This window comes from Schistocerca serialis, chromosome 9 (genome assembly GCF_023864345.2).
Source record: "Schistocerca serialis cubense isolate TAMUIC-IGC-003099 chromosome 9, iqSchSeri2.2, whole genome shotgun sequence".
In the NCBI taxonomy this organism is placed as follows: domain Eukaryota; kingdom Metazoa; phylum Arthropoda; class Insecta; order Orthoptera; family Acrididae; genus Schistocerca; species Schistocerca serialis.
In genome coordinates, this window is record NC_064646.1 from 418,435,658 (window position 1) to 418,462,208 (window position 26,551).

Consider the following 26,551-nt stretch of genomic DNA (forward strand, 5'->3'; position numbering starts at 1 on the left):
GTTGGGTCCATGGATACAACAGAAGGGAAATGAAAAGGGTGAAGAAAATTATTTGAAGTTAAGGTAAAGATGAACTACAGCTAAGTGTTAGCAGAATTCCAAGAGACTATTGTTACCATTAGTCATATGAGTGGCGTAGGGGTTACAAGGGGTGGGAGTCAAATGTCTTTAATAGTTTCCCAGTTACCTATACCACTGTTTCCACATTACAGTGTGTGGTAAGTAAGAGAGATTGACATCTGTGACTGCAAACAATTTGTAGGTGGCTACTCATCTTTACTGTGTCATTAGTGGTAGTCACACCAGTACAAAATGCTGAAACTAACTTGCAGCTCAGTTCACAGACAATGTGTACGGTGCATTTTTCTGCAGTGCTTTTGCAGCAATGGGGTTAACTTCTATCTGGAGTATGACTTCTAGTTATGACTGATTTGTGAGCATTCTTAAATCTCTCGAAATGGCTATAGATGCACACACAGCAGTAACACCCCAAAAAACCATATCTATTCATCACAGGTTGAATTTTGTGGGGGAAACACTGCCCAATTTAGGAAGTGTAGCATTAGGCAAGAGCCTCCACTCTGTACACAGACAGCATTATTATATGCTATTGGACACTGCAGATAAGGCAAACATTTTCACCTTCGCTAGTGAATGAATAGGACAGTGTGATATTCTGTAGGGGCACTCATCAGAGCATTTATAATGATCTCTGGGCAAGTGCTGCATCCATTCTCTTCTGCCAGCCATATTAGTCTTTGCTCTACTGTTCCATGAAAGTACAGGTTGGGAGAGTGGTTCTGCACTTGTGCAACTGCTTTTCCACTGAAATATAGTCATGCACTGGCAACAATCTGGCAAGTATACCAAACATAGAGTTGAGTCCTATTGTGATGAAGCACTGTCTGTAAGAGAAGCTACTAGTCCACTATCTGCCTGCAGGCTGTCAGAAAAGAGTTGTCACTCCTAGAAAAAGAGTGAGATGGAATGATTGGTTCCGCAGTACATCTAATGACAAATCAGCTCAGCTTAGGAATGTTCTGCTTATTCCAATCCACAGAATGACTTAGGAAAAGTAACAAACACAGTTCATCTTACTTAAATCTGATGGGAAACCATGACCACTAACAGTCATACAATCAAAAACTATGTCACCATTTTTCAAATTTAGAGACAGTGATCTGGCACTTTCATATCTCGGCAAAGTGTGACAAGAGTTTGTGACAAAGAGAAAAACAGCAGTCATTGGACAAGAACTATCCCAGTTCAACAATATTGCTGCCATCTGTGAGACTTGTATGAAAATAGTACAGAAGTGAGACAGATTCTGAGTGGCTGTATTCACTACTGCAATTTCATCTTAAAAGATCCTCTGGTGTGGTTTGATTTGCAGTTCAAAATAAACTTACCAAACCACTCCTTAAAACTCCCAAGGGAAGTAACGACAGAGTGATGACCAAGCATTTTTGCAATGCCAATGCAAAATACTTTTTCTCTTAAAAATTCAAAACTGTTGTCAACCTGATGGTTGGTTTGTATACTAATGAACTTTAAGGCCTGGCCATACAGAACACGGCTTCGTGGTACGGCCTGCAGCCTTGAGCCTCAATGGCCAGGCCGTATTGTTAAAATACCTACTGTTGCATTCTGCTGGTCACACAGAGTATGGCTTTGACACAGTGGCAACTGGCCTGTTGCACCGGTCAGCATTGAGTCGCCTCAGAATACAGATTCGCTGCACACGGGGGGAACCCTGTGTGCACATGCTAGCACATTTGACTGCTGTGTGGCAGCAGTAGCAGGAAGCAGCTCTGTTGTGTTGCACTACACATACGAGCTGCTAATGAGGTTTTGGCTGCTTTGGCAGTGTGGCGGTTGATGCAACAAGAGCAGTCACTGCGACCAGCTGCTCATGGTTGATGCAACAAGAGCAGTCACTGCAAACAGCTGCTCTTGTCTGCGTGACATCCCTTGCCATTGAATGCCCTGACCACTTGCAGTGAGGATGAGCTGCTCCATCAAGCCACGTTCTATTTCCCAACCAGTTACAGGAGGACCTACAGCTTAAAATGGACTCTGAACCACAGTGAAACTTGGCATTTTTCACATTAACAAACACTGCAACAGGAAAAAGAAGAGACAAGTAACGGAAAAAATTGTAGAACTGACTAGGGATGGAACCGCAGACCTTTGGATCCTTAGTCTGGCATTTAACCACTGAGACACTAACACATTCATTTTATCAGGGCACATGCTTGTAGGCTATCAGAAAATTTTAGTTGATCTTCATCTGACGATGTTACAGTAGTAGCAGATGCACACGTACATCTTATGAGGGTAATACCAAAAGTAAGTTCTCCTGTTTTTTTATAAGTACATAGAGTGTTTATTTCTACAATGGTTTACATCAGTTAACAGCTTGAACATTTAGCTATTTTTCGACATAATCACCGTTTCTGTTGATGCATTTTTGTAGATGCTGTGGCAGTTTTTGTATGCACATGTCATACCAGCTCACCGCCATGCTGTTCGAAAGTTATGAACCTCTTCTTTTACCTCATCGTTGGAGCTGAATCGCTGGGACCACAATTAACGCTGACAGGTACTGTGAGACTCTGAAAAAACTCAAACGGGCAACTCAGAACCGGAGAAGTGGAATGTTGGGCAAGGGTGTAGACATTCTCCTTGAGAACACTCGCCCACACATCGCTCGTCACACCATTGCTCTCCTGCAACAGTTTCAGTGGAACATAATCACCCACCAATCCTATAGTCCTGACTTGGCACCCAGTGACTATCACCTGTTCCATAGGTTAAAAGAACATTTGGCCGAAAGCGATTCAACTCTGAGGATGAGGTGAATAACGAGGTTCATAACTTTCTGAACAGCATTTCTATTCCATGGCTACCAGCAGAAGACAAGTTAAGATTTACTTGTTCATTTATTTTGAGAGAAATGAAAATGTGACAACAGCAGAGATGAAATTGTTGAAGTGAGTACCTGAACGATGAGATATGACAAAAATGATACACAACACCACAAAGGTTGACAGAGAGAGTTATGGTGCAGCCAGGGACGTGTGATATATCTCACACACACACTAATAAGTGTGCTGGGAGCAGTCAGGGAAGTGCGATATGTTTCATATTCCAGGAAATGAAGGCAGGAACGGAATAACCAGAGTCACAGTACTGGAAAGTATAATGCAAATGGAAATGTGCTCCTTACATTGTGGACAGATTTCAATCACCGCTTGAAAAACACATTCCTCAGATTTACTGGAAAATACAAAAAGCTTGTATGCATCCTAGTTCTATGTACTGGCACCACCTCAATTATGTTATTTAAGCTACGAGAGATATTATAGACGTTCAAATAAGTAGGGCTACAAGTGAAGCTGAGGGTTGGGCTAATCAGTGTCTCGATACATCTAAAATGAGGCTAACATATAACCTCCCACAGAGACAATGAAATATGAGCCAACGGAGACTGATAATCTGTAAGCTGTTCAACTGCAGAGGGACCAGTTGTTCATCTACATCTGCATCTACATACATACTCCACAATCCACCGTACGGTGTGTGGTGGAGGGTACCCTGTACCACAACTAACATCTTCTCTCCCTGTTCCACTCCCAAACACAACGAGGAAAAAATGACTGCCTATATATGCCCTAATCTCACCTCGATGCTGAATTTAACACAAATAGATTCTTACCCAGAAGGCATGTCAATCAATGAAAAATATACTATGTGCAGAGAGAAAAGTTCTGTCATATATTGTTAATAAATGGCAGTTTCTCTTACTGAATAAATAATTCCCAAAAGCCAATGTAACTTCTGACCTAACAGGGACATGCTGCTATTTCTGTAGTTAAACTAGTTCAAGAGAAAATCATTGAACAGAACATGATATCTACATGTGTTTCATTGATTTAAACAATGCATTTGACTACATGCCTGCTGATCTTATGAGAAGCTCCACATCAGTTTTATGATGGCATGTTTGTCTAAATACAGCATGAGAATAGATCAGTTTCATGTTCTAAGTGGTGTTGTGTACTTGCACTTTATTTCACTGCTGTGAGTGATGCACTCAAGAGCTGCAATCCCCATTTTTTTAAAGAACTGAACTCTTATGTATCAAACAACTTCAAACATCTGTTTACTTTACAAATGTATTTGATGTCATATCTCCTGAACTGGGCGTCACTCAATCATACAATTATGCAGGTGCTTTCAGTGGTATATATGGATACAGTCTGCAGAATGTGTTCTGAATACAGTTAGTAGTAAAGAAGTAATAATTAAAACATCATATCACACCTGATGATGATAAACAGCAAAAATTTAGTAACTGTTATTCTTTTTTTTATTTTGTGTGTGTGTGTGTGTGTGTGTGTGTGTGTGTGTGTGTGTGTGTGTGTGTAGGAGCACTTTGCACATGAGTTATGCTACCTCAAGACATACACAGTTTTTAACTTTAATCCAGGACTTATTGTGTTAAATCTTTAATTCGACATCTTACCTCATAATGAATAGATAATGACAGCCTTTTAAATTCTGTCAATAAATATATGATGGGTATCCTTGATAACCTATAGCTTGACAAGAACAAAGCACAGGACATGGGCTGATATTGGGCTGAAAAATGTTAAAATAAAGGTAAAATAATTACAGTATATGAAATACCGAAAACCAAATTTATGTTGCACTTGTAAGCCTTTAGATAGGCAACATGCAACTGTGCTTGGTAGACCACATTAGTCATAATATGGACATTAGATCTGACAAAGGAGTCTTTGACGTCTTCCACTTTTAGTCCAATCAAATGATGCTCAGAAAGGACAAGTAATTGAAGCTTTTGACAAGCTTTCTATATGTTTTTGAGGGAGAAAAGTATCACCATCCAAGCCTGAGGTGGCGTTAAAGAATGTTCTCGAAGTAAGTAAGAAGAGGAAGAACGGGATTAGCTGCCCTTTTGAAGAGCAAAACTTTGTTTAAGGTTCGTGAACAATGTTCAAAGAAGTACACTAGCAAAAAACTTAAGGAGGAAGAGCAATTGAGAAGGTCCCACAAACACAGCTTTGTAGAGATAATCTTCAATGAAAGGCGGGTAACACATGTCACTTAGGACAAATTCCTGTCTAATTTGAAGGAGGAGGAATGCTTAATATCAGTTTTAGTGGACAAATTGGACATAGCAGGCATAACTTCCAAGTAAGCCATGGAAGATGTCGATACCTTGATCTACAACTATGTCTACACTCTGCAAGCCCCCTTGCTGTATGTGGGTGAGGGTACTTTGTGTACTGCTGTCATTTCCCCTCTTTCCTGTTCTAGTCATAAATAGTTTGTGGAAAGAACGATTGCCAATAAGCCTCTGTGTGGGTTCAATTCCTCTGGTTTTATCTTCATGGTCCTTTTGTTAGATGTACGTAGAAGGGAGCAATATGTTGTTGACTCATTTAGGAACATACTATAACAATACTTTAACAATAACCCATACTGTGATGCAGAACACCTCTCTTGCAGTGTCTGCCATTGCAATTGGTTGACCATTTCTGTGATGCTTTTGTGCTTACTAAATCAACCTGTAACAAAATGCACTGCTGTTCTTTCAGTCTTCAATATTTCCTCTATCCGTCCAATCTGAAAGGGATCCCATACTGGTGAGCAGTATTTGTTGAACAAGTGTTTTGTAAGCTATTTCCTTTGTTTATGGAGCACATTTCCTGAGGATTCTTCCAATGAATATATCTAGCATCTGTCTTACTCATGATTTATTTTATGTGGTCATTCAATTTCAAATCATTCTATATGATTGTCAACACTGCACATCTCTGGCTTCCACACATTCAACTGTCATAGTTTTTGTGGAAGGCAAGGGGGAGGGGGGGGGGGGAGGGCTTCTCATCATTCTATCCGACTTCTTTCAACAACATAATGCATTAATGATGAAAGCAGGCAAAAAAAATCCCACAGAAGCCTGACTGTTCTCAGGGAATTGGCCACTCTGCTTGAGAGAAAATCTCGTATTTGCATGTAGTCAAGTTGCTGTGACACTACTTCTGCTCTTTACAGTCAGGGAAAAGTGAAACGCATCACTGAAGAAACATCCTGAATTGCAACAGGACATATGAATATTTAAAGATCCAAACATGGACAATGAGGCAGTGGTGGAGTGCAGTAAAAGATCCCTCGTTAAGTTGTATGGTGGTATAAGCAGGTGCCTCTGAACCACATCCAATATGGAAGCTCCACCAAATCAGCATTCGTAACAACTACCAACATCAATTCTCTGCTACCAACAGAAGATACTGCTTGCCAGTATATTCTCAGATTGTACAGCCAGATACAACAGTGGCTGTGCAAAAATAAAAATCCTGAGGAGTCAGGTTGGACGAGGTCCAAGGATTGCATATGCTTGAGCTGCCAGCACCCAGTGTTATTCTGACCTATATCCCATGTAAATGCTAAACTTTGGCAACTCTTGTAGTTGCCAAAATTCAGGCCTCCACTGTTCCAAGTTCTGCATCAACTGGGATACAGTCTGTGAGAATGTCAGCCACCTCAATTCGCATGTCGGAAGTAGAGGAGGAACAGGAGACTGAAATGAAAGTTACTGCAGATGAAGGCACACTGTAATTCATATTATGTCATTAAACATTCCCACTGTGATATCTCATGACCTCATCATCGTAAAGAGAGAGAGAGAGAGAGAGAGAGAGAGAGAGAGAGAGAGAGAGGAGAAGAAGAAGAAGAAAGCTGTACACTGGTTAAAACTCTAATTTATTACAATTATAATAGATAGATAATTATTTACCTATTATTTGGTATGAACTGAAGTAAGTCACACACACACACACACACACACACACACACACACACACACACACACACACACACACACATTCTCATTTTGCAGATAGATCAAGAAAAGATGAGAGCAGACCTAAACACCATTTCTTCTGCCTCAGTTTGCAAGCTTATTTCATTTCTAAGGGATTTACATTGCTGTATTCCAGCCACTGCCTGAACATTTCAGTACTTCCTTCTTTCATTGATTAATTGAAGTATTTCACCTGTTACCCTAGGTTCCTTCACAGTCACCTTCCATGTACCTATGTTTGTCGGCCCAGCATCTATTCCCTTTCCAGAGATGTCCACTCCTATTCAAATGAGCTGCCTACTCTGGTGATCCTTATCTCAGTATCCACAATAAATGAACTTCAAATGCCTCCCAGCATTCCTCAGTACTTCAGTATCCCACTTCTTTCCACAATGATTTTTTCGGATGATTCTCTTAAACTTCAGCCAAACTACAACTTCTGTAAACATTGGTTTGCCTTTCTTCAGGCTATCTTCTAAGATAAGTCAGGGGGAGGGGGACAGACGGGGAGAGGGGGAGGGGGACAGACGGGGAGAGGGGGAGGGGGACAGACGGGGAGAGGGGGACAGACGGGGACGGACGGGGAGAGGGGGACAGACGGGGAGAGGGGAATAGACACGGAGATGGCTGCATGTGGTGGGGAGTAGTGGGAGAAGGCAGTGTATGAATTGGATGGAAGTGTGATGCCGACAGAAGAGAGAAGGGGAAAGGAAAGGTTAGGCAGTGGAAACACGTTAGAGGAAGTCTGGGCTGATGGGGTTTCAAGAGTGGGGAATCTGTTGTCTTTCTAATACATCCTGCACTCCTGAAATCTCCCTGACCTTAACCTCTGCTAACCTGTTCCCCTTGCCTCACTTTGCCTTTTCTCTTCTCTCTTCTGTTGACACCACTCCTTCACCATCTAGATCATGCACTCACTCACTCACTCACTCACTCGCACATGCCCCTCCCCCTCTCTGCTCTTCCCCTTTCTCAATCCCTCTCCCTTCTCTCTCCCCTTCCTTTCTCCATCTTTAGTTTACTTTCCTTTTCCCCTCTCCCCATTTTTCACCTCAGTACACCTCTCCCTCTCCCTACACCTCTTTTTGTTATATCCTCTGTATTCTTTACATCTTGTGTGGCCACGAAGTCATCTGTCCAAAGACCAGCCTCTTTCTCTCTACCCATACCTTGTGTTCTTCCCTACCCCATTCTCCATCTCCATCGGCACAAGGAACTGTTTTTAATACTGGAATATCAGTAATCAGTCTTACCGTGGGCATGGGAGTGTGCTTTTGGGTGCCTGTGTGGTTGTGTGTGTGAATGTGTGTACCATTGCTTTAAAAAGAACTAGTACTCAAAAGCTAGTATGAATTGTATTTATTATGTGTAACTGTGCTCCATGCATTGAACTGCTATAGGTGAGTGGTTGTCTTTCTTTTATTTTACATACTGCCTCATCCAGGAATTTCCATTATTGTTTTACCTTCACTCTTTCATCACTCGCAGTTTCTGTCTTCTACTTTATTCATTTTCCTTGTTTCAGACAAACATTGCCTAATGCTTCCTCTGAAACTCTCAACAACCTCAAGTTCTTTCAATTTATCCAGTTTATTCAGCCTTAATTTGCTGTTTATAACCAATAAATTATGGCGTGTCTACACCTGACCCAGGAAAAATCTAATAGTTTAACATTTGGTTTTGAAATCTGAAATATTTCAGTGCCATAACATCTCATCCATATATAAAATATTCTAATATGCCATGCTTTACCTCAAATAATGCCAGTTCCGTTTTTCCTGATGACAACTTCTTGAGTAGTTCTGCCTGAAGGACAATATAGGGGATTATTTTACCTCAAGGATATTTTACCCAGGAGGATGTCATCATCATTAAATCAAGAAAAATTATGACTGTAATTTCCCCTCTGTTTTAGTCCTTTGCAGTAACAGCACAACCTTGGGTGATGTTACAAAGGCAGATCAGCCAATGATCTAGACTGTTGCCTCTGCCACTACTGAAATGGCTGCTGCCCCTCAGGAAGCACAAGTATGTCTGCTCTCTCCATAAATACCCCTCCAATGTGGTTGAACCAATGGTATGATAAGCTGTATAGATGTGGCACATGAGCCACCACACCTTGGTGAGGTCCATGGTTCACTAAATGAAAGACAAAAACTTAGCTTTCAGAATGAAACAACTACTGAGCAAAACTGCTAGAAGAATTTACTCAGTTAAATCAAATATTAACAAAATATGAATGTTATTAGTAATTGAAGTTTACATTTATTTGTTCACAACATACCCTTTAATGTGAGACTGCAAAGAAGCAAGTGGAAGCAATTTGTTTTCTTGTGGCAGCAGCTGAGTGAATGTACACTGAGCATAAGAGCGCTGGACTGCATCTAAGCTGTCACCCATTAATAACCTGGTGAACAAGACATGGCACACAAATTTTGTCATCATGGATGTATAAAAAAACAACCGAAATAAATATCTGAGATTTCTATTCCTCCTACCAGCAACTTAGATCACTGGAGAACATGAATGCTTTTCCTGTTGATAGTGATATTATAGGGCAGCCTTTCTCTGTTACTGTACAACTCAAAATTGTGACAACAGAGCCTGTAAAGATAGGAAAAAGAATTACTGTAAGATAAGAGTCTAAATAATATTGAGATATAGTAAATGAGGACAACTGCAGAAGCACACATATCAGGCTGAAAGTTTACTTACCTTCATTCCACATACCTTTAACATCAGATGATTGAAACACAAGTAAAACTTTTCATTTTCTTCATGCTTTCTAATTGTTCCCCCCACAGTCAATAATTTTTATTTTATAATTATTTATTTTGTTAATTATATTGACTTTTGTCTGGTGACACATGTGGTGGTAAATTGAAAGTGACTCAGCAGTGGAGAATGTGATAATATACCCAAAGTGATAACTATGTGGAAGAAAATATTGGAGTGCTAAACACAGAGATGGTAAATTTATGTCATGAGTCAGCGTTTTCCCATGAAATGCATGGATCCTGCTTTTTCAAGTGGTGATAAATCATTTTAAGAATATTTACAAATTGTGTTAAAAATTATCCAGTGCTGATGTGCTGCTAACCTTTAATTTACCCACTCTCATAGAGCACATAATGTTATGAACTGCAGCCATCTGCTGTCTTCTTTTTCCTTTTGAAGACTTCTTCATAAGCCTTTATTGTTTATTTTCACTACCCTATGACTTATTGGTGGTTCTGTATCACTATAACTCCATAAAATGAAAGAAAATGATCAGTTTTGTAATTTTTTAGTGAATGGAATCCCTTAAAAACGTATTTTAAAATACTTGACACTTGCAATACATGCAAAGTTCTAGAGACATCACTTCTGATACTCCAAAGAATCGATACTGTTCATCACAGGTCCAAAACATACTGGCAATGATGAAAAGACTGTGTAATGTTGAGCACCTCAGTTGCAAGGTTTGGAAAAGTCAACTACCAAGTAATTTTAATAAGATCATGGCAGCAATGAACTGATCTCTTCAACACACCAGGCAACATAAAATTAAAAAGAAGTTGCAGTGACTGCAAATGATTCTGTGTACCTGGTTCAGAATGCATAATAGGCATCAGCGATTCATTCTTGATGAGGCAACGGCTTTTCTCAAAGTCCCATACACTAATGCAGCCATTGCTTGTGATAACCATAACATGCTGAAGCCCTGAAAGCACCAAACGGGATGGAGCCGCTGACAGCACGAGAGGAGGGAAAGGTCATCTTCCTGCAACGAAATAAGTATGGATCCACTGCAGGTTTACTGTGTTTTACAACAGCTCTGATTTTAGGCTGTGGAAAATGACATCAACATTTAAAAATTGCAAGAGAACATTGAATCTTCTATATAAATGTATCCCTCCTCATATGCTCCTCACTTCTGACAGGACATTTCAAAGTTTGTAATATAAATAGTATAGAGTAAACTTTAATTGTACTTCATCCATTATCACAACTTCACATTAGCTTTCATTTCCATATTAGCTATGAAAAAAAGAAAAAGGTGACAAACTGTATCTCACTGAAACATGCAAAAGTAGGTCTAATAACACATAAGAAAATAAGAATGTGAGTGACATAGTATGAACAGCATAGTGAAAGCAGTATCATAGGCGAAATAGGCATGAAGTCAATCCCCACCAAAGTAGTACAAGTTTATTTGCCCATTAGCTCCATAGATGTTAATGAGACAGGAATAGTGTTTGGATAGAGAAAATAAACTATTCAGATAGTTAAAGGAGGCAAAATTGTGATTGTGATGGGAAACTGCGATTTGATAGTAGGAAAAGAAAGAGAAGGAAAAATTGTTTGTTCCAGCCCCTGGCATACAGGCTGCCCATCATGGTTGCAGTGGTATCGGCCTGCTTTATCAATCTGCTTTGTATGGTGGCCTGTACATCAGAGCAAATAAATGATTTTCAAGAAGCTGATATGTAGTCTGCCCTGCATGAGAGGTGCATTGTGGGAGCAGTTACCAGCCTGCTTTAAAAACTGTACTGCAAGGGGCTACACATGCTAGTGTGCATGCAGGGTACAGATTGAGATGGATAGAGGAAGGAATGGACAAAGCGAGGAGAGGAGGGGATGGACAGAACAAAGAGAGGAGGGAATGGATACAGAAAGTGGAGGTTGGGAGATTCATGAGACAGGTGGAAGGGGTAGTGGGCAGGTAGAAATAGAAAAAAGGGGGGGGGGGAGATGAAGAGTGGGGGAGGAAGATATGGTCATGGGGAGGTGGAGAAAGATATGGGCAGAGGGAGGGGATGGAAGTAATGAACACAGAGAGGGTAAGGAGGAGATGAAGAGACGAGAGAGGAGATAGATAGAGGTGAGACAATGATGTGGACAGACAGAGGGAGGAAGAAGTGAACACAGAGAGGGGCAGGACAACATGTGTTCAACATATGTGTCAAATGCTCCTGCAGGTGAGGCTGCTGGGAAGGCTAGTATAACAGAAACGCACAAATTGTGAAACAGATTTTACACTGCACAACATGTCCAGATGAAGATGTGGGCTATGATAAATTATGAACTGCAAATTACGGTTCATGAGATAAGACTTGAATGAAAAGAGAGAACCATAGATTATTGACAGTTTCAAATGGAGTATTAGGCAATGATAGACTGAAACAGAGGAAAATAATACAATAGAAGACAAGTGGGTAGTTCTGCGAGGTTAAATATGTGCTCTGATTTTGCGCCACAGTTGACGATCCATCCTGCTCAGCAGGTGGTGCCAAACTTCCAGTTTTCTCACTGCAGTGAGGGGACATGGGCGATCTAAGGAGCCGACTATCAGCATCACTGGTGTTGACAAGTGAAAGTCCAGTGGCAACTATGGGTAGTCTGGACTGGAAGAGTAAAATAAACAGAACTTGGAGTTAGGTCTGAAGAAGACCAGTTGGCAGCTGAGTGGAAAGTCACCAAGCAGATAGCAATGCCTACTTTACGGAGCACTGATCACTCAATGACTGTGTCTTTGTGCTGTGTGCCCTGCATGACAGACTCTCCACATGAAACTCCCATATTTGACAGCCCTCTTCTTTGTTGTCTATTTGGCATCACACATCAATACCATCCCCACCAGCGGCTCACAGTTGGCTACAGAAATGCACGCTTCTGACAGACGCCAATAGCCATCATGCGGGGCCCAGTGTATCCAATGATGCACGCCTGCCAAGCCATGTCTTCAGTAGGTCCATTTACAAGAGTACCCTACCGCCGTGATATAGGATGGCCGTCGGCAGCTACATGGTTCAGTCTCAATCACAGTCTTCTATGGTCTTCAGTCTTAGACAGACTCTGATGGTTCATTTATGCATTAGTAGCAGGAGCCTCACACTACACGATGCTCTCAAGCTTCTTGTAATAACTGGACTTTACTGCTGTTTCTTCATTTGTAAAGCATCTTCGCAATTCCTGGAGACAGCTACAAGTTATGTAAAACTTCTGTTAACCATATTTAATCATTTCTGCTCTTATCCAGCTTGCCTACAAGGACAGATGCTGCGCTACTCTGTAACCCACCTCTCCTCATCATTGTGTAAGGAATAGTACATAAGTAACCTGGAGACAAGATGTTTTTGTTCCCACATGTCACTGTCTTTTCACTTTACTGTTGTCTTTTTGGTTGCTTTTGTCACTTGTGGGCTTGTATGCTTTGTCCCCTGTGTTTGCTTGCTTGTGCTATTTATGTTCCAGGTTCTATGGTTGCTGCTTTTGCCCCCCCCTTTTTTCTGTGGAATTTTGTATTGCTTTTTGCGTCTTTGTGAATTGCTTGGTTCCAAATGACTACCATGCCACAATTGCCTGCTGCGTGAGTCAACGAAGGATGCACATGCTTGAAGTGGTGAATCACTTCCAAGATGGTGGAGATGGGGTCAAAACTGACATTGGGAACAATTGCAACACCACTACCATCCACCCGGCTGTGTGTGTGTGTTGTGTGTGTGTGTGTGTGTGTGTGTGTGTGTGTGTGTGTGTGCGCGCGCGCGCGTTGCCATTTTGCGAGTTTGATAAGATGAAGGAAGACTGGAATGCATTCCTTGCACAGTTCAAAGTGCACATCGCACTGCATCACGTACAAGATACTGACAAACATTCTTAGTCCTTGAATATGGTGGGAGTGACTACTTATAGGCAGTGTGCCAAACTCTTTCCCACTTTGTAAAATATGAAGACCTAATACAGGTGCTTACAAAGTGTTACGAGGATAGGGTACAAATGGTGGATGCCCGTTACAAACCATTTAGGTTGAGTACGCAACAAGGACTCACATACCGTCACTATGTGACTGATTTGCAGGTCCTTACTAGACAGTGTAGATTCAAATGTGACTGAGGCAAATACTACAGTGATGCAATGATTTGTGATGCCATCACGTGCAGTATAGCCAACTCATGAAATTGGGAAAAAATTCTTAAATACCCACACTCTTCGTTGCAACAGATTCTGCAAATTCTTGACTATTAAGATTCCTGCAAAAGCACAGCAGACAGTTTTGAGGTACCACCTTATCATATAACGTGATTGGAAAGAGAAACAACATCTACTGCATGCACTCTTGTACCTGTATGTGGAGATGGTGTGGACTATATATGGGCATAAGGTGGCAAAAAACCAGCAACAAAATACAAAAGGAAGTTCGTTGGCTGTGACTGATGAGTTGAGCTTTGTTGGTACACATTTGGAAGGTGCAGTGAACTACTCAGAGCAAGAGTGTCAACACCATTGTCAAGTCTGGAACAAATCAAGACTGTCCTTGAACTGACTTACTCAGAAGATAGACACTGCTTGAAAACTTCATTGTTGTTGAGATTTTTGATAGTCATTATACTGAACATTACAATAAAATGTTTGTTTGACTGAGTTGTTCAAATATAGAAGAATCATTGAAGAAAGGAGTAAATTGCTTTCCCGAAGTTGAAAGATGTTTTGATTAGTGATCAATGCCTTGTTTATTTTGATCCAGCCAAACTGGAGGACTTGGTTGTGGATACTTCCTCTTATGGTATTAGTGCAGTTCCGTCGCATACATTTGGTCATGTTGACAGGCCACTTATCTTTGCTACAAAGTTGTTGTCCAAAGCTCAGTGTAATTACTTGAAAATTGAAAAGGAGGCTCTTACCATTGTATATCATGTAACTACGTTTCACCAGAATCTCCATGGCAGAAAAGTTTACTTGGTGTCTGACCATAACCCTCTTCAATCTTTGTTTAGTCCTTCTCATTCAGTCCAAAATCGCACAGTGCAGAAGCTACAATGGTGGGCTCTTCTTTTGTCAAATTACTAATATGAGATTGTGTATCAGCTCACTTCAAAGCATGCCAACACAGAAGCTTTTCCTCACCTCTCTGTTGGCCCAGATTCAGCATTCAATGAGTCCTCCACATCTTGTTGCTACATTGATGCACAAGACACAGATGCTTTGCATAGCTTTCCACTTAGCCACTGGAAAATTGCTCAGGCTGCAGCAGCGGATCCCAATTTGCAGATTCAGTCGCACTCTGTCAGCACTGGTTGGCCGCATTCAGCCAAAGATTTGTAGTTATGTGGTTCACTGATACTCTGCCCATCAGCACAAAATTTTCCGTTCATCAAGGTATCAGTTTGATTCGCATGGATAATGACCATATGTTGTCATTCCCCAGGCTCTCCATTCTGACACACTTCATTTGCTACACCATGCCCACTGTGGCATCATTCGCACCTTGCAACTGGTGTGGCGTTACTGCACTTGACACAGAGTCAATGCGCATATTGAACAGATGACTTCTCAGTGCCAATCCTGTGCTGAACATCAGTCAGCCATGTTTCAGCAGTTCTTTGAATGACCAAACCACAAGCACATTGGTGATTTATGCACTTGGATTTCAGGGGTCCTAACTGGAATACACGTTGGCTCATGTTCGCTAATGATTTCAGCAAATTTCCCTTTGTGGTTCCTATGCTCTCTACTATGACAACTCGCTCCACAATCCAGGCCTTGGCATCAATCTTCTGCCTCGAGTGATTGCCTACCATGATTACGTCTGACAATGGACCTAAATTTATTTGCACCGAGTGTGAACAGTTTTGCACCACCTCCGGCATCAAATACCGTGAGTGCATCATTCCACCCACAATACAACAATGAAGCTGATTGCTGTGTACAAACATCTATGCAATGGATGGACAAACTTCATACCTCTCACACACGGGATCTAACTCTGCTGCTATTCTTTTATTTCTACCATTCCCCATCACACGACAGACAACCACCGGCAGAGTTGGTATGTGGACAGCACCACCACACTTTGCTTTATTTGCTGCACCTGCCACAGCGAGTGATGCCCATTCCACCCACTGAGGCAAAGTATCACACTAATGATATGGTGTTTTACAGATTGTATGGTGCATGGAGGCACTGGTAGCATGGCATCATAGTATGACTTCTTGGACATTATGTGTTTTTACTGCAATAACTGAAAGGATTGCTCAGGTGCCACCACAATCAAATTCTTCTATGTAAATTGTTTGATCCTGCAGCAAGCTTTGTGCTTTCACATTACATGCCCTCTTGGATGCAGCAGCTCTCATTGCATCCAGCGCCCAGGGACCCCATGTCATCAGTGCCAGTCCTGGAGCCAATGGAAGTCAATGCCCTTCTATGGACATCACTATCTTGACAGCCACCACTGCCTGGGAATGGGACCCTCTTCCTGGTAGCTGCCCCACATGCCACTACAGAGCCCTTTGCAGTTGTTGAGGTGCTCTGTCTTCATTTGCTGTTCTGCCTCTGGATGTCGGTACATCCTCCCTGCCTGTTTTTTTGGGTGATGTTCCCAGGCATGCTGAGCATATGCTGGGGCATGGGCAGGTACTCAGTGCCAGCCTTCGGTTTGGCTCCCGTCTCCTCACGTGCAACCAGCCCTCCAGCCAGTTATCATTCGCTCATCCACAGTACACAGAGATGGTTAGGTGGTTTGGGGAGATGGTTGCGAAACCACATAGTGACACTACACTCCTGGCATCTCACAGTCAGAAACAGAAACACACGTTTTCAATAGATGTCAATAGCAGTTGCATGAGGATCTGTCAGATCCAACGATGTGCATCTGCTGAGCCATGCTTTCAGTGGCTGTGACTAAGAGTATGTTCTGCTGCCATGATATAGGATGGCTGGTGGCAGCTGTACTGCCCAGTCTCAATCACAGTCTTCAGTGTTAGTCAGCCTTCGAAAGTTCACTTGCGCGTTAGTAGCAAGAGGCTCACACTGCACAATGCTTTTTTCTTCTTGTAACAGCTTAGCTGGACTTTACTACTGTTTATTCTTTTGTAAAGTTTCTTCACAACACTTGAAGAAAGTTACAAATTAAGTAAAACTTCTTTTTACTGTATTTACATGTTCACTGCTAATTTCTGCTCCTGATGATGATGATGATGATGATGATGATGATGATGATTCGAGGTGAGGGGTGCTCAACATCATAGTTATCAGCACCCTGATGAAAAGTCAGCATGCTAATCTCATGGATGGGGATGAAGGCTGATCCCACATGTGGAGCAGTTTATAATGTATTAAAGTCTGCCTCCCTTCACCACCAATTTAGGGATGAGGCCTGACAGTTCACAAAATTTCACCGCAGGAATCGGCATCTGCGAGGATGGTGGGCAGATCTCCATCGAGACAAAGGGCCGCCCTAATATCAGTATACAGGGTGTCCCAGCTATCTTGTCCACCCAAAATATCTCTGGAACAATAACAGCTATTGGAAAACGACTTTCACCGGTATCAATGTAGGGCTGGGGCCAATGAATGTACAAATTTGGAAATCGCGATGTGATTGACATGCGTAATCACACTTCCATACTTACCAAGAGGTCCAAAACGAATAATATGGTCTGCTGCGCGATTACGGGCAGCATGGGGTTCACGCCTGAGCCTCAGGACGTGCGCTAGCAGCGCATGTCGGGTGTTTCAAGTGTCAACTTCGCATCTCAATATCTTGGGATGTAATGGGAATATTGCGATGCAATCAACGCCATTGTGTACGTGCTTTGTCATGCTATGGATTGCTGAAGAAAAAATAAAGGAGGTCCATTTAAAAAAACATAAGTTTGTGTTATAAATCACATATGCTTTCGTTTTAGAATGTTTCCAAATATGTACATTCATTGGCCCAAGCCCTACATTGATACAGGTGAAAGTCATTTTCCAATAGCTGTTACTGTACCAGAGATATTTTGGGTGGACAAGATAGCTGGGACACCCTGTATAATACATATGTTGCCAGAATATGCCCAACTGAAAATGGCATGCCACGAATTTCACAGAGTGGTGGATCCTCCCACTGGAGGAGGAAGCCCTGTGTTAAGGGGCTATGTCCAATGTGCAGTCTGGTAAGCAGAACCTCCTTCCAGCGTTGAGGCTGACAAAGTCTGCCATGCCTGTGTGGTCGATCGGAGGGAGTGCGGTTTGTTTTCTGTCACCTGCAACCATTCAGTCTCCCACTGACACAAGATGCGTCTATCAGAAAATGAGATGATAGTGTGCAACTGGATGGGATATTGATGGACAGCACCATGTCGACATGCTTCCTTTGCAGCTTTATCAGCCATGTCGTTTCCCTGTGTCCCAATGTGGCCAGGTACCCAGCAAAAAGATCACCTCCTTGCCATGATGTTGGAGCTGCTGTAAGGAGTCATGGATGAGCTGAATCATATGGTCTACTGGATACATTTGGTGAAGTGATTGGAGTGCACAAAGTGAGTTGGAACAGACAAGAAATATTGTACAGTAGTGTCTGTAAACGCTCTCTAGTGCCATTGGAATGCCATATAATTCCACATCATAATTTGTAAATTCTTCCGGAAGACATACTTTAAAAACTCTATCAGAGAAAACAGCAGAACAACTGAGGACATTCTCTTGTTGGAATCCATCTGTATACCATATTTACTCAAATCTAAGCCACACTTTTTTCTGGTTTTTGTAATCCGAAAAACCGCCTGCGGCTTAGAATCGAGTGCAAATTAAGCGGAAGTTCTGAAAAATGTTGGTAGGTGCCGCCACAACTAACTTCTGCCGAAGCTGTTTTCTCCACCCTGAGTTTTGACTACTGCATTTTCATACATTATCCAACGAAGTAAATACAAATTAAGTATTGTTCATCTTCGAATTTAGCAGCATTTCAATGTACTATGAAAATCCGACTGGCAAGACTGTTTGGGATGTTTGTCAATATGGCCAACTCTATGTTCTGAATTTTTTCTTACCTATGAGAAGAGATGGTTGCTAATAGGAACTTTTATGAATTGTGAATCACATGCAATATTCTCTTCACCATAATAATAATAATACGAATATAAACATTTTGTCATGTATTCTTCCGTGTTTGCTGTTATCTCATTAAAAACCTGTCTGCCTAATAAACTACGAAACTAGAGTGAGACAACAGCAAACGCTGAAGAATATACATATCATGTCATATTTATATTCTTATTATTCTTGTGCCTAATAGTGATACAGCCAGAAATGAAGCACAGTAATTGACTAGATTTTTAAATCTAAGATGACTATAGTTTCTGTGCAGAATGTAATGTACTAAAGAGGCGTCTGCAAAGATTTTCAAACGGAGAAAAATTTTTGCTAAACTCTCGTTCAGAACATCATCTATCATACGCATTCTATTATTTGGTTCTTGTTGATCATTATCATAGAAATCAGCAGTGTAAGTAACAACAAATAGCAGTCTCTTGCCATTGTTTCACTAATGAGATGATTCTTCTCTCTCTGTCTTTATTTATTTTTTTATTGTAAGCAGCGGTAGCGTGCACAAAAGCAAGCCACGCCGTGAGCGGCGACAGGCTGCAAACACAGAATGCAATAAATAATGCATGACACAGTATAGTAATACATTTTTAGCTTGGAGTGACATAAACACCTATAACAAAGGGAACGGCACTAATCAAATCAAAGAAAAATAAGCAATCAATTCAAACCAGACAAAGCACGTGAAAAAGGAAGGGTACCCGAATAAATACGGACGGAGTGCCTGACGCATAGCAATGGCTACCTGGTATAGCTTAACTGCCAAGCTTACGACTCGAACCAAACTACTGTAGCTGTATCGTCATTCATTCGACCTAAATCGTGTCTCATATTACAATAGACCAACATTGTTTCGATTTGGAGGTGCGGCTTAAAACTTTTCTCTCCCCTTGAATTTCGAGTCTCAAATTTCAGGTGCGGCTTAGATTCGAGTAAATACAGTAAACTGTGATGAAACTTTGGTACATACTTGGAGTGGACAAAAACAAAGTTGTAAAAACATAATCTGGAGTACAAGTTTTCTTGTACTGTGTCAAGCTTAAAATCACTTTGGGCCTCTGAAGACACCAAAGCGGCAATGCGTTCCATCCCTGGGTGCATATTTTGATGCTTGATATCCAGATCCTTGAGACAGTTTGTAGCATGTTTCCCAAATGGCTTGGTCGCGTGGGGCCGATTCCTGAACAGCCATTCAAAGGTGTCTTGGCCCACATCATTAAATGCCAATTACTGAAGTGATTCTGAGATTTTCAGCACCTGCTGAGCCAAAAGGATATGTCACTGAATCCAAGTGGTGGTTCACCAGCCACTGCACACAGACTCTGAAGTGGGCTGGTCTGAAAGGCACCAGTTGGTATCCAAATGTCTTCATGGTGGACAGTGTCTTAACATCTTGAAGTAGGAAGTATGGGCTGATCCGTAGACTACGTTGCCATACTCTAAATGTGATTGAACAAATGTGCTATAAAACTTCAAAAGGCAGGACCTGTGGAAGTAAGCAGATGCAGACTGGTTTTTCCTGGACCAGGACCTGTGATTCTTTGAAATGCGAGTGATATCCATTTAAATTCCACTGCAACACAAATGTCCCTGTGGAGGCCACTGTTTAGTGAAGGTTGTTCTTATCTTTCTTCCTCGGAAGTAGTGATTTACAGGGGAGATCAGAGGGAACATTTGCTGGTTCCCGACTCTCTGGTTCCTGTAGCTGGAAATCCATATCCTCAAGAGCAGAGTCCCCCATCAGAGAGGGAGAGAGCTCATCAATCTAAAGGTTTAACTACCACTTTCTTGGATTTGGAACTACTTTTCGAAGGATGTTTTTCTTTACTTATGGGAGGAGCTGTTTGCTTGGGTTGTGGGGATGGCTTAGTTGGCTTCTGATGCGGGGTAGTGGTATGTGGCTTAGGTGGTAAGCCCATTGCTGACAGTTACCAAATGACTTCTGCTTCAAGTGTAGCATTTCCCCACAGGTTAACCGACAAGTGCACGTGCTCATATTGGAATCTGTGGTCTGAGTTTGTGTGAAGGCATCACACTTAACAATAGGTGTCTTAAGGGCTGATGCAAGAAGCAGCAGGAAAACCCGGAGGTTGCATAGCTTTGATAGCTTTTTTAACTTCACCATAAGGTATGCGTCTCTTGACCTTCAACTGCTGAATTTTACTTTTCTTGTTGTAAATCTCACTCTTTCTGCTCCATACTGGGTGATTCCCGGAGGAGGTTACACATTTTGGAAGAAGTGTACAAGAATTGTCTGATTTGTGAGCTGAACCTCCACAATTGCTACACTTAGCCTGCCCATTACATCTCACAGTGGTATGGCCAAATCGTTGACATTTTTAACAAATCATCGGATTAGGAACAAATGGTTGAATGTTAAGATGGATACAGCCTGCAAGGATAAGTTCAAGTAATTCCTGGGTACTATATGTTACAATAAATGTTGCCAATTTTTCCAATTTGCCGTTGACTCTCCTCATATAGTTCTGCATTTCCGTGATGCCCATATTTTTCCATTCTTCACGTAACTCCACAGGGTCCACCTCCATTATATCAGAGCAGGTGCCCGCTCCTTACTAAAGTTAAGGGTGTTATACAACTCTGTCTCAACTGGGTAGTCACCTAAGGCCTTACATCTCAGAAGCTTAAAGCTTAGATATCTGATTTGAATTAGCAGTTTCAACTAGAAGTGTTCCATTATGAAGTTTTCTGGCACTTTTTAGAGACCCAGAAATACCTTCCAATGCCTTGTGAACATACAAAGGGGAGATCTTCTCAAAGGTTCCCTCTGTTCGCTTGATTACAATGAAAGTGTTATGGCACACTAATGCTCTGTTACTATGATTCTGGCATTTCTTTTTAGGAGGACTGACCAACCAAGCTCTCTTTGAGGATTGGGTGTAAGCACTACCTGACGGTACATCCGCCCCGTCAGTAGTAGTAGTTTGATGAGACTGTTCCATAGGATCCCACAAGATGCTATGGTAACAACTGTCAAATCAGGCGGAGCCCTACATGCCTGAGCAAGCCTTGTACACCTGGGGGAGGGGCAGCAGGGGTGCCCCAGAGGTTTCCCACTAGAGACTGTTTTACCTCAACATCCATTCACCTCATTAATATGTAGCACACCTTGAGGTTGGGGGGCTTTTTATAAAGGTGTGTATACCTTCCTCATGGTCCAGGCGGTGAAGCCGAAACCCCCGTTCTCCAAAACAGACAACATTCCACCACTGCGCCACTCGGTGGTCGTTGAAGCATGCCCAGAGCTCAGGAACCCTGGGGTCGCCTATCCTGTACTCAGCAAATGAATGCTGAGCCCCTATGGAGATTTCTCCTCCTGTCCACCACTCTGTAGCCCATCTGCCCTTACAGTTGCGTATGAAATACTGTACAACGATTTAGAATGAATTGTCTGAATGTGCCTCCCAGCAATGTTATTTATCTTAATTCATAAGTGTGGTTACCAAGCGTGTCAGTTTCATTTCTATCGTCTCCCTTTCTTTCTGAGAATTTTGAGATGTTTGACCTAGAGCTCAATAACTTCATGGATTTTATTGTAATGTACATATGAAGTGTGATTTAATTCTACTGTTAACTGAAATGACCACACTCACAGAAGACTTTTGCCCAGTTGATCTGAGAATTTAAAAGGCAAGACATTACAGTTTTTGTGGTTACTATGTCATTTTGATACACATCTTTTTGGGATTGCTTTTATTGATATTTGATAACCGTAACCAACTAGAAAAGGTTGATGAAAGTTGTGTGACCATTTAAACATATTTCCAGCGCCACAATAATCACACACTTCCACTTCTCAGCCTGTTGCTACTGCTAAACCATCATTTCAAATAGCAGTGGCAGCAGGGGGCAAAACAGTCTAGAGGACAAAGCACAGTAGGAATCTTTGGGTAACAAATGAGATACTGAAATTAACTGATCAAAGGAGAAAATGGTGCAAACAAAACAGGCAAAAAGGCATACAGACATCTAAAAATTGAGATTGACAGAAAGTGCTAAATGGTAAAACATAAATGGTTAGAAGAGAAATGCTAAGGTTGACACATGTTGCAAAGAGGCTAATTCAGCAGATCTTTGGAGAAAAGAGAAGCACCTGTATGATTATTAAAATCTCACATGGGAAACCAGAACTAAGCAAAGAATTGGAGATTGAAACGTTGAAGGAAAGTTTGAAAGAATATGTTACAGGAGTTAGGCAATGGAAACAAACTTAAATACAATATTATATATATGAAAGAGGAAGATGAGAAATGATATTGTGAAAAGAATTTGACAGAGCACAACATTTTCTTGGAATTATTAAGATACTTAGGACAGCCAGCCATAGCAACACTATGGGCTTTGTGTCTAAGATATATGAGACAGGCAAAATACCCTCAGACTTCAAGAATAATTTCAGTTCAAAAAATGTTGGTGCTGACAAGTATGAACCATCGGTTTAGAAAGTCATGGTTGCAAAATACTGGCACAGATAATTTACACAAGAATGGCTAATTCTCAGGGAAGATCTGGGCAAATATAGGAATATGCAAGGCAATAGTGACCCTATCTATGATTTATCCTACAAGACAAGTTGAAGAAAGGCAAAGCTATACTTATAGCATTTGCTAACGTAAAGAAAGCTTTTGACAATAAAACAAAGCATGTGAATGGTTATTTCCAACTGGTACAGAAATCAAAGTCCAGTTATAAGAGTTTAAGGACATGAAAGAGAAGCAGTAGTAGGAAAAAGGAGTGAGACAAGACTGTAGCCTATCCCTGATGTTATTCAATCTGTACACCAAGCAAATAGTACAGGAAAGCAAGGAGAAATCTGGGGAAGAGAAATGAAGTTCAGTGAGAAGAAATAAAACCTCTTGAGGTCTGTCACTGACATTATAATTCTGTCACAGATGGGAAAGGGCCTGGAAAATCATATGAATGTAATGGGCAGTGTTTTGAACAGGGTTGGTTTGTTTGTTTTGTTTTAGGGCATCAGAACAACTAGGGTCATTCACGCCCCTGTCAAAACTATAGAACAGAGGACAGAGAGGAGTTTAAAAGTGACTACACATCAATCTCAATCCATGTAAGAGAAGACAGCTAAAATCAGGAATGTGGAGAAAGGTCAATAAAATAGACCATAAAGAAATGGAGGTTCGTGACTAAATTTTAAATGGCCTTCACCATATTGCTATGACGGGTAAAAAAATAAAACATGGTCGACAGCCCATGTGGCGTTTGCTAAAATGCCCGATAACTCAGGTGGGAAACCCAAGTGGGAATATAAATGGTTAAAATTGGGCATTCCGTCAGGAAATGATGGACAGGTAAAACTTTGGTGCAATATGTACAAACTAGTGGGGGAGCACCACTTAACAAATGACAATGGCTAAAAAGGAGTGCCCAATACACAACCTAGTGAAAATGACCTCCTCACAGCGGGAAGGCTGAGAGGAGGTCGTCCAAGCTGCTGGGAGAGGGTTAATAACCTGTAGCTTATTCCCATGAAGGGAGGACCAGTGGCGATGCCAAAGTGACACCACCTCCTGACAGACAGAAACACAGATACCATCGGAGGGAATACAAGAAATAGTGGGCTAAGGCCTGAGGACTGCAGCCTTCGCAACAGTGTCAGCAGCCTCATTTCCTATCAGACTGACATGACCAGGAACCTGTCTACCATGATCAGGAACCCACATAAATAGCACAGTGAGCAAACGACAGTTTTCCTGGACCTGCTGCATTAAGGTATGGGCAGTGTATAGTGCACACAGGTTTTGAAGGGCTCTGAGAGTCTGAGCAGATGACGCAATTGAAAATGCTGTGTCGCCAGATGTACTCCGTGGCTTGATACAGGGCGAACAGCTCTGTTGTAAATACTGAGCAGTGTGCTGGAAGTCAATACTGAAAAACTTCAAAGCCAATAACGACGGCATACCCGACACCACAGTTAGTCCGAGAGCAATGAGTGTACACAAAGGTACAGTCGCGAAGTTCCATGTGAAGGTTGTGAAATTGAAGGTGATAGAGCAAGGCTGGTGTAGTGTTCTTAGGAAGCGAGTGAAGGCCGAGGTGACCACAGGCTGCCGCATGAAGCCAAGGTGGTGACGGGTTCACACCTACCGGGAAAGTTGCAGGGAGTGAGAAGTTAAGCTGCCGGAGTAAGAGCCGAAAGTGAGCTCCAGAAGGTAACAGAGAAGGTCACGCCCCATATGGCGATCAAAGGTGTCATCGAAGGAGGAGGCATAGGATGGGTGGTCACACTTGGCAGACAAATGGCATGCATACCTACTGAGGAGAAAGTCACATTGGTAGGACAGCACTAGGTCAGCAGCTACAGCATACAGATTCTCAATTGGGCTACTGTAAAAGGCACCAGTGGCCAAACAGATGCCACGATGGGGGATAGCATTGAGACAGCACAAGAGGGACGGATGTGCAGATGCATAAACAAAGTACCCATACTCTAGTTTCAAATGGACAAAGACTGGTACAAATGGAGGCACGTGGTTCGATTGGCACCCCAGGAAGTACCATTGGGGACATGTAGGACATTGAGGCACCATGTACAGCGGGCTGCCAGGTAAGACATGTGGGAGGACCAAGAGTGTTTCCTATTGAGCATTAGCCCCAGGAATTTCGTAGTTTCAACGAACAGAAGAGCAACAGGCCCAAGATGTAAAGAGGGTGGGATAAATCAATTGTGCTGCCAGAAATTCATACAAATGGTTTTGTCAGTGGAAAAATGAAAGCTATTGTTGACACTCCATGAGTAAAAGATGATCAAGACATCGCTGAAGACGCCACTCAATGAGACAGGTCCGAGAAGAACTGCAATAGATGGCAAAATTGTCAACAAAAAGGGAGCCAGAGATGACCAATGGGAGACAGGCCATTATAGGGTTAGTGACGATAGCAAGGAGGAGGATGCTAAGGGCGGAACCCTGAGACACATTGTTTTCCTGGATAAAGGTGTCCGACATGGCAGAACCCACACGGACCATGAAAACTCTGTCTCTTAAAAATTTCTTAGGGAAACGGAGCAGGCGGCCATGAAAGGCCCACAGGCAGAGAGTACAGAGGATACCAGTCCTACAGCAAGTGTCGTAGGCTTTCTCCAAATTGAAAAACATGGCCACAGTCTAGGATTTCCACAGAAAACCATTCCATGTCACGTGTGGTTAAAGTGGTCAACTGCAGAACGGTGTGCTCAAAGTCCACACTGTGCAGTGATTAGTAAATTGCGAGACTTGAGCCACCATACCAGCCAGCCATGAATCGTACATTCCATCATCTTGCAAGCACAGCTGGTGAGAGAGATGGGGTGGTAGCTAGAAGGATGGTGTTTGCCCTTACTGGGCTTAGTTATTGGTATCACAGTGGCTTCATACCAGTGTCTGGGAAATGTGCCGACTGGCCATATGCAGTTTTGAAGCAGACAAGTGCTTGTCTGCAAGAGAAAGGTGCTGCAGCATCTGAATGTGAAAAGCGTCTAACCCTGGGGCAAAGGATTAGATGAAGTTAGAGCATGATCTAGCTCCCTCATAGTAAAGGTGGCATTGTAGCACTCACAATTCTGAAAAGAGAATGATAACGCCCAAGCCTCCTCAGATTGTTTCTATAGAGAAAAGTAGTGTGACAGTGGGAAGAGCAAGAAATTTCCACAAAATGGCTGTCCAAGGTGTTGGAGATAGCAATAGGGTCCATGATAACATCATCAGCTACTGTCAGGCCGGAAATTGGAGAATGAATCTTGGTCCCAAAGAGCCACTGGAGGTTAGCCCACACAACAGAGAGGGAGTGGCA

The 26,551-nt window shown here is 42.1% G+C and overlaps 1 pseudogene; it reads right to left on the reverse strand.

Moving 5' to 3' along the window:
* Positions 1 to 26,551, reverse strand: part of LOC126419665 (protein HIRA-like) — a 294,055-nt pseudogene that overhangs the window by 34,651 nt on the left and 232,853 nt on the right.